The sequence below is a fragment of the Branchiostoma lanceolatum genome, chromosome 7, assembly GCF_035083965.1.
Source record: "Branchiostoma lanceolatum isolate klBraLanc5 chromosome 7, klBraLanc5.hap2, whole genome shotgun sequence".
Classification (NCBI taxonomy): Eukaryota; Metazoa; Chordata; class Leptocardii; order Amphioxiformes; family Branchiostomatidae; genus Branchiostoma; species Branchiostoma lanceolatum.
The window spans coordinates 17,261,775-17,271,535 of record NC_089728.1 but is presented as its reverse complement, the minus strand read 5'-3'; positions in this window follow the sequence as shown (position 1 = coordinate 17,271,535).

The window sequence follows — 9,761 nt, the reverse complement described above, 5'->3', positions numbered from 1 at the left end:
CTCTGGAGACACTCCGAGGGCATCGCCACATCACTCCGGAAACACCCCGAGGGCACCGCTACATCACTCCGGAGACACCCCGAGGGCACCGCAACACCACTCCGGAGACACTCCGAGGGCACCACCTCCACCTCGTTACTCCGGAGACATTCCGAGGGCACCACGTCATCGCTCTGGACAGACCGATGAAGGAAGGACAGTTGGGTACCACAATCTTCAGGACCAAGACAAGAACCACGTTCCATCCAATCCGATGTACGGCGCAACTTTGCCATCAGGTCAGTTCTAAAATCATGTCACGACAGAATAATTTCTTCCTAGTTCATTTGAGTCTTACTTCGAAGTTCCAACGTAGCCATATAACTATGTATTTGGATTCTTCCTTATCATTTTCTATTCTATATGTATTTACAAGAAATTGATAAATAAGACAACAGGATTTTAGCTACAAGATAATGGATATCAATATTCTTTATTGCTATCAATATCGGATATCAATATTGCTTTTTGATTTGTAATCTGGGGGGTAATAAAGTCTTTTTTTTATAAATTTTTCACAATTATCTTTTAAACAGTTATGATATTATCACACAATCAAAGGTACATACAGTTAGTAAGGGTAGACCTCAGGAGATTAGGATTAAAACAGAATAACAATGCTTTTCACTTAAAAATATAAAAAAATCATACAGTACAGATAAAACATAACAAGCAAAATAAATGCACAATGAATAGAATACTACAATGTGGCAGCAAATACTATGTCCTTATATATTGGGCGATACGGGGTTTCTATCCTTAAAGTAAGAGGTCAGTGATATACAGATGTGTATTCTTTCTTAGGCATACCAAAGTTTTGAAAATTGTCCATAAGGCGACAGTGATTGTGAAAGTCCATTTTCTAGGTCTTGAAAGGTTATAAACTGATCTTTTTTCCCCAAATATAATCTCTTGATAATTTATTGTTGTGTTAGACATAGGCACACAGGTGTTTACTAATTTCCAAAAGTTACCCGGTCTTTTACATCTAAAGGACCAATGTTCATAATATTCAATACTTCCACTGTTGCATAGTGTACATGTTGAATCAAGTGTTTGTCCATTTAATGCTCTATTTATGTAGGTTGTGCGCACATGGTAATAGCCGGTGTAAAAGTTTGTAGTTAAGTTCTGATAACTAAGTGTCTTTACAGGTCTGTGTGCTTAACAGTATCCAGGGGAACGTGTGCTCTTTGTGTGTCATTCCGGGACAAGGGCACTGGTCTTGTTGGTGTGTCATTCAGCACCAGGGACAGGGGAACGTGTGTTCATGGTGTGTCATTCAGGGGCAAGGACACTGGTCTTAAGCTTGTTGATGTAATTCTCCGATAGGGATCGGAGATGATTCATATGCATGAGGAGATATTATATATAGTGTGTTATAAATGAGAAAATTCCTATGTGTTTACAGCGGGTGTTACATGTGAAATACCATGTCCAATCTCCAGACAATTAAGTGCTGTTGGCGTTTGCGTGTAGAGCTCAGTAGCGATCAGTACCAGGTTGGGTTCAGTTCGAGATGGCGGATACCCCGATACAATTTTTTTACATTTATTTTATATCAAAACAGTTTAACAATCATACAATCAAAGGTACATACAGTTGATAACGGTAGATCTCTTCAATGACCTAAGACACCAAAATTAAAATTAAAACAACATAACAAAGTATTTAACATATCGGGCAGGATAAATATCATACACCACAGATAATACAAAACATACACACAACATAGATGCACTAAGAATACTGCAAGGTAGCAGGAAATACTATACATGTACATGTACTTATATATTGGGTGATACAGGATTTCTATCTTCAAAGTTAGTTTAAAAACAACTAAAGAGATCATTGATATACAGATGTATAGATTATACATTTGGCTGCAGCGATTGTTTTTTTAAGTCTTGAAAGGTTTTTATCTGATTCATTTTTCCTGATAAGTAATTGTTGTATTACATATAGGTACACAGATATTTACTAATTTCCAGAAGTTAATTTCCAGTAAACCTGGATAATGTCACCTGTTTGTAACATTTGGGGACTTAACTCATGTTTGGACCATCTTTTTCACAAGAGAAATTCATAATATTATGTAGTAGCAGGTTTTCAGGACCAGATGATTTCATGTATGTTAGGACAATAGCTTTCATCTGGCATTATCATTTATTACAAACTTTTATGTATCCAAGATGCAAGTATTGATTGTTTTCAATATATTTTTTTTTCTAAATCTGCCAGGCCTAATCCTCCTAATTCAATAGGTTGGCTTACAACCTATCTTTTAATCTTAACTTTTTTTCCTTTCCGTAAAATATAAACATTTCTTTCTTGACAGTCTTTATTGGTACCCAGGATGGGGTAAGGACCATTGAAATGTTGTAGATTATCTGTGAAAGGACTAGGAATTTTAAGACAGTAACTTTTCCATAGAGAGTTAAATTTCTTCCTTTCCAAATCTGAAAGTATATTTTTCAGTCATTCAACCCCCCCTCCCATTTAGGAGTTCACATTCATTGTGTAATCTTTGGCTAGAAAAGTATATTCTTGGGATTTTTGACCAAAAAATGCCTACAGGCTTGTTTTGTCTATCGCATGTGCCTGTCCATAAACCTTTACATTAAATCATGTTCAGTTTTCGGCTTGATATATTACAAAATGTCTGTATATGTCTAAATACATTTGCCATTGATTTGTCATCCGAGATCAGTACGGTAGTATCAACTGCTATTTGAGAGATTTTGATTTCTGATCTCATTCCCCGGATTAGTTTTAACTTTGATTCCTTTTATGTCCTGAGCGTGTGTAATCTTTACGGCCATTTAAGTTTCTACAGTGAGTAGAAAAGCAGATATGGACAGCCTTGTCGTATTCCTTTCTTCAGGGGAAAAAGTTATACTCTATTACATATGGTACTGCTGATGTCTTTGTGCAAAACTTTCCATATAATAGTAATAAAAATGACCAAGAGACATCAAGCGTTCATTCTATGATACTGGACTAAATATATGCTATGAGATCAGTTCTGTTAGGTTTCTCCTCTTGGACTATAATTGTCTGTTCAAAGAATCAAAAGCTTTAGTAAAATACAGGAAGATCACTGCTCAAGGGATGTTTTAGTTTTCAGCATATCCAATAACATCATTAATTATTACTATTTATTTTTTAACGAACTCGCTCAGTGCAAGGCCATAGGGGGCCACTCATTTGAGCACAGAACTAATTCTAACTGTAGCTGAATCTCTTCACCCTAGGTCAGGAATATCAAAGCTTGAGACAAGTATTGACTTCACTGACCCATTAGGAGAAGCAGGGGTTATGAAGGCTGCTCGGGAAATTCCCTACCCCATTTAGGCCGGAATGTTTTGGTTCACTCAAACCGGGGCATGCCCCTGCTCTTTTTCGAAAGATGTGGTGGGTTCTTTTACGTGCTCAAGGTGTGACTCTCCTCAAACACGGGACCTCCATTCAACGTCCTATCCGAGGGACGTCCCTAACCCTAGATGAGCTAGGTACTCATATACACCTGAGTGAAGTGAGGAAAGTCGTTTTAAGTGCCTGTCCCAAGGGCACAACGTCGGGGCGCAAGTTCAGACATGTCTCTCGGCACAACCTGGGATTAGATCCCGGATCCCATTACTTGACAGCCGCGGGCTCTACCACTTGCGCCACACGACGCACGGTCCTGTGAATCTACCCTTTATATATGCAGTTTGGTCATTGTTTACTTATTTGTGAAGAACTTACTTCTTAAGTCTGTTGACAAACATAAAGGCAGAGATTTAATGTTCAGTGTTGAGAAGGCTGATTGGTCTGAAGTTGTCTAAATGGTGACATTCATTTTTATTATTTTCGTTAAGCCTTGATACTGCCCGTATTTGTGATATAGAATTTTGTATTTCCCTTAAGATTTCCTGGATAGAATCATAGACTTAAAATGTCCTATAATGGACTAAAAAAAGATAAAGAATATAGAGGGAATACCATTTAGGCCAGGGCTTTTATAGTCTTTCATACAGAAAAGGGCATCCTTGCATTCTCCTCTTGTAATTGGTTATCTAAGCATTTTCTGTCAGTTTGGTTAAGAAAAATTGTATGCTCTCTAAGTATGCTGTGACACTTATATTGTCAACTTGTATAATTGTTCATATTATTTCATTCATTCATTGAGGATATCCGAGTCTTTTCTAACCTCTCTCACTGTAATACATAGATCAATCTCTTTAAAAATTCCTATTTTCCTTTCCATATTCAAAAGTGCATGTTGGTTTTCCCCATCTTTCCTTCATTGGGCCCTAGCTGTTAAATATGCGCCAAGTGATTTTTTCATAAAGAGGTCTTCTATGATCTAGATCAGATTTTGCTTGCTTGAAGAAGAGTATATGATCATCGGTTGGGTTTTTATCAGTCTCATTTTGATGAAAGCAGAGTTTTTTCTCAAGCATGTCTCTCATTTCTCTGCTTTCTCTGGCTTTCTTAGCCCCATATTGTCCTGAAAATTCAGCTATTTTAATCATACATATATGTATTTTGTGTCTTTTGTTGTATGCTTGTTGTTCTTGTTGGATTATGTCAGAGATTTTCTGTCTTTGCTATCTTTCAATAGATCTGCATTAATTTAGTTTAGAAATTCCAGGGCCTTTGGCACAGCTTTGGAATTTAAGTTTTAGAAATGTAGCTCGACGGTCAGTATGGATTGCAGGTCTTAGATTACATTTGTAATTTTTTCCTACAAGGGTCTTGTGTATTAGCAAATGGTCAAGCCTGCAAGCCACAATTTTGCCATGATCACGCCATGTGAATTGTCGGGTGGCAGGATTAACTGACCTGTAAGAGCCTCACAATTTACTATTTAGAACATACTATTAGCCTTTTCATCACTTAAGCTGACCTGATAAATTAGTAAAAAGTTAAAACATGCATATCTTCACTAATACGATAATAGCAGTCTGTGGGTGTGGGTGTATGTGAGTTCACATGAGTGTGTATGTGTATTTTTGTGTTTATGAGTGTGCATGTGTGTCTGTGTATGCGTGTGTGACTCAGTGTGTGTACCTGTGCGTGTGACTTTTAGTGTGTGTCCGCGTGCGTGTGTCTGTGTATGTGTCCGTGTGTGTGTGTTTGGCTGTGTGTGTGGCTGTGTGTGACTGTGTGTGTGTGTGTGTGTGTGTCCGTGTGTGTGTGTCCATGTGTGTGTTCGTGTGTGTCTGGCTGTGTGTGTGACTGTGTGTGAGTGTGTGTATGTGTCCGTGTGTAACTATTTGTGTGTGTGTGTCCGTGTGTGTGTGACTGTGTGTGTGTTTGTGTGACTCTGTGTGTGTGTGTTGTGTGTATGTGTGTATGTGAGTGTGTGAACAGCATAACTCAGAGAAGATGTGGATGGATTTTTATGATATTTTGTGTTTTCAAGGGGCAAAAGAAATCACAAGTTTAATTGTAAGCCTCCTCGATTCAATGAAAATTAAGAAAGAATAAATGATAATGATAAAAAATATAATCATACAGACATGACATTAAAGCTAAGGAAACTGGACTTTTACGTTTGTAAATATGCATTTAGGCAAGCAAAATAATGCGATTTTCAATGGCCCCTAGGAAATTTCCAAAAAGGACATTGATTTATTTACGTTTTGCGCAATTTTGTTCTAGAAACATTGTTAGAGCAATGTGGCTTCGCCACAGCTTTGCGTAGGATAAATACAGAGTAAATTTTATTGATGAGCAAAATCGTATGAGGACGTTTGTGTTGTAAAGGCCTGGTATTGGGGACGATTGAACTATATATTGAAGAATTATAATCTAATTTCTAGGAGATAGGAGTATGGTAGAGATACATTGTACAGCTGTAGCATCTGTAATATTATGTGGGGTATCGATACAATTCATATTTTAGACACAAGTAAAATGTAAACAAATCGCTAAGTGACCTAAATCCTAGTGAACCATGTGCTGTTGCGCATGTCGAGTTTGCATACTAGTTTTCAAATTTATCTTTGAATTCAGGAATGGCTTCGTAGTCTTTTTGGTGAAAATTATAGCATTCTAAAAGTCTGTCTAGTTAAGGATTTTGCACAATATCAAAATCTGTGATAAGCATATTTTCATCATGGTTGGTGACTATATAGTTGATAGTGACTTTACAGTTCTGTATAACAACTTCTGCCGTCTATGCTACTATATCTAATAGTAATATCGCAGTTCTATGTAACAACTGCTGACAACTATGTTACTATTTTCAATAGTTACTTCACAGTTCTATATAACAACTTCTGACAACTATGTTACTATTATTGATAGCAATGTCAAGGTCCTACACACACAACAGCGTCTGTTAACTATGTTACTATAGTTATATTTCCCTCCCTATACTGGGAGGAAATATATTGTTTTTGCTGGAAGTTCTTCTTTTTCTTCTTCTGCATTTTCTTCCAAGTAGAAAACCAAGTAGATGTAGGGTGGTAACTCTAATACTGTATTGCTGAAAGTTATATTTCCCTTACGGCAAATGCTACGGTGCTACTTAGCAAAGGTGAATACATCGGGATATAAATCATGCTAATGAGGACCTTATTTGCATAATTTAGGCAAAACGTCACTTTCAATGGTACGGATACCATGTTGGAACTGTTGGTACCTTTAGGAAAGGTGAATACACCTAAATGTAAATTATGCTAATGAAGATCTCAAGATCAGGAACTTTTATTTCCCTTACAGTAAATGCTACGGATACCATGCCATATTGGAGTTGTGGGTACCTTTAGGAAAGGTGAATACACCTGGATGTGTGTTAAGCTAATGACAACCTCATCACAGCGCTTTATAACAACTTCTGTCAACTATGTTACTATATTCAATAGTAACTTCTTAGTTCTACGACGTTGTTGCCATAGTTATTGAATATTAACTTCACTGTTCTAAACAACAACTTCTGTCAACTTGCAGATGACCCCACTCACGTTCGGCGTCCACCTATTGGGGCAGAACTTGAGCAGAACCAGACAGTGCCGGCTCCGCCTGTCCCGGCTCCAGGGCCAGGAGGAAAATCCATCGCCGGGGCCCAACCCGTGGCGGCCGCCACACACGTGTACGATGGAGAAAGGCACGGGATGCGCGATGTCCCGCCTGTCCCGCCTCCAAGGCCAGGACCGCTTCAACCACCTCTGAACCGAGATGCTCGCATCGTCCCGCCTGTCCCGGCTCCAGCCACGGCCGGGGCCCAACCCGTGGCAGCCGCCACACACGTGTACGATGGAGAAAGGCGCGGGATGCGAGATGTCCCGCCTGTCCCGCCTCCAAGGCCAGGACCGCTTCAACCACCTCTGAACCGAGATGCTCGCATCGTCCCGCCTGTCCCGGCTCCAGCCACGGCCGGGGCCCAAACTATGGCGGCCGCCACACACGTGTACGAGGATGGTGACACGTTCGGGATGCGTCTCGGACCACCGCTCAAACGAGAGGCTCGCCGCGCCCCGGCTGTCCCCCCTACCCCGAGGCCAGGAAGAACCACCGATTCCGGGGCCCAATCTGTGGCGGCTGCCACACACGTGTACGAGAATGATGACACGGTAGGACCACCTCTGAACCGAGATGCTCGCAGCGCCCCGCCTGTCCCCTCCACTCCGAGGCCAGCACGACGCACCGACGATGAGACGGACAACCCGAATCAGCCTCCAGGTAGGACAGAAGAATAAAGGGTTTATGTCCCGCCCCGAGGTGTGTATGGTGTCATCAGGCCCGAGGCCTTGATAATTTGCCTCACTTGGTCACCAAATACAACTTGGAGTAGACGGGATATGATCTTTTTCATCATATGGCCTACTCACACTGAAAACTAGATATTCCATGTTTGCAACCAGAATTTAGGTCAGTTTCCACACAGCGGCGTTGGTCAGTAGTGTCAACTATATATATATCTATCTAATGTCCTTGGTAGTGCGCAGTGCCCCGATAACAATTTGGATCCCCTCATGGCATCTCAGACATGGTCTCAAACAAACTGCTATAATAAAACTGGCTTACTAGCGGTCTTGCTGCCGTATCTTTACAGACTCACTAGAATCTTAAATAGGCCATGTTTTTACAAAATGGCCCCTTCAATGCCTTGTTTATATAAAGAGTTGTTCATTTGTTAGCTATCGATATAACTGTATATTCTAGTCGTTTTTATAGCCAATCAATTCCCTCAGCATTGAGATATAAGGCCACACCAATTTTATTTGTTGATTCTTGGATTTTTTGTTTCAGAAAAATATTGGATCGACAGGAAAAAAATGTTTGCTAATAGTCTGGGATGAAGATAAGGGTTTACATAACACGGAGAATAAGAGAGGATTATTCAAGTTTTAGCTTTCTTTGATCTAGTACCATGATTTTAGTAACACGATTACCTTTTGCTATGTAAAATATGGATTGATATTGAAAAATAGTTTTAATAAATTATAACTTATGATAAAATGTGACCACAATATTTAGGTATGTGCGGGCCTTTTGAATCTATTTTGGTGGCTATTGTGTTTTACAACTGAACAAGTAAATGGAAATGGAAAAAAACAGAAGAGGCTATTCCGAGCAGCAAAAAATTGGTGTGGCCTAATTGACAAAAGAAGGCTTGAAATTAATGATGTTTTTTTCTTCTCGTAGACGCCGCTGGAGAAAGACGTTCCATCTGGGAACGATATTGCCAAGGCCGGGGGATTGCCATCACCATCATCATAGCGTCCGTTGTCATGGTATCGCTGATGATCTCGGTACTTGTATTTCTGGTGCACCATGCCTCCCCACCGCCGCATCACGAATCTGTAAGTTCAGCTCTTTGAACATCTTACAAAATCATTTTTACATGAAAGATTATTTTTGTCAATCTTTCATGCAAGAATAATTTTGTACGATATTGACATCAGAATGTCATATGTTGTGTAATGTAAATTTATATGTGACCCTTTTGATTCAAGCTGTGATAATACCTCGAATTATTTGATTCCTGGACAAGCATTACTGTTTTACTAAGTTATCTTGATTTATTTGTACCACTAATTATCATATCCATGAAAATGGAGGTACTGTATACTTTTTTGGTCTACGTGTGTTTCCAGATTTTGTAGTCAGTATAACTGAAGAACCTCTTGATGAAGGACGATATTTGGCATGTGGATAGGTGTAAGCAAGAGGAAGGTCAAGGTCAAGTCTTGGCCCCCTAGTGTGTGACCATGATACTGCAGTGTAATTGCCTTTTTTTATATTCCCCTCCACATGTATTATGCTGTGTTATGCAATATTTTAGTCCAATCATTAACCACTTAGATATATTGTGGCGATTTTGCATTAATCATGCAAATTAGGAATTTGTTTGCATACATTGGTATCTTAAAATGTTCCACCTGCCTAAAAAACTACATAAAAATCATGTTATATGTATTTGAGTCCAGGGATTAAATTGTGCTAACTACAAAAATCCGGAAACCCATACACAGACACACCCAAAATAATATCTCTATTTTTATGGAAATAAATATAGTCTTCTTTGCAAAGGTATTTAACAATATTCATCTGCCTGTTTGTAGCCTGTGAAAACCACTGGAGGACCCTACACCCCAGGCGACACTGTCTGGCAAAGTTCTGCTGTGCTGAAGACTGTGACGTCGGCTGACGTCATCATGGTCAGTAGCTGTCTGACTAGTCTTTTACGAAATTGTATTTGCTCACCAACTTATTACACATGACAC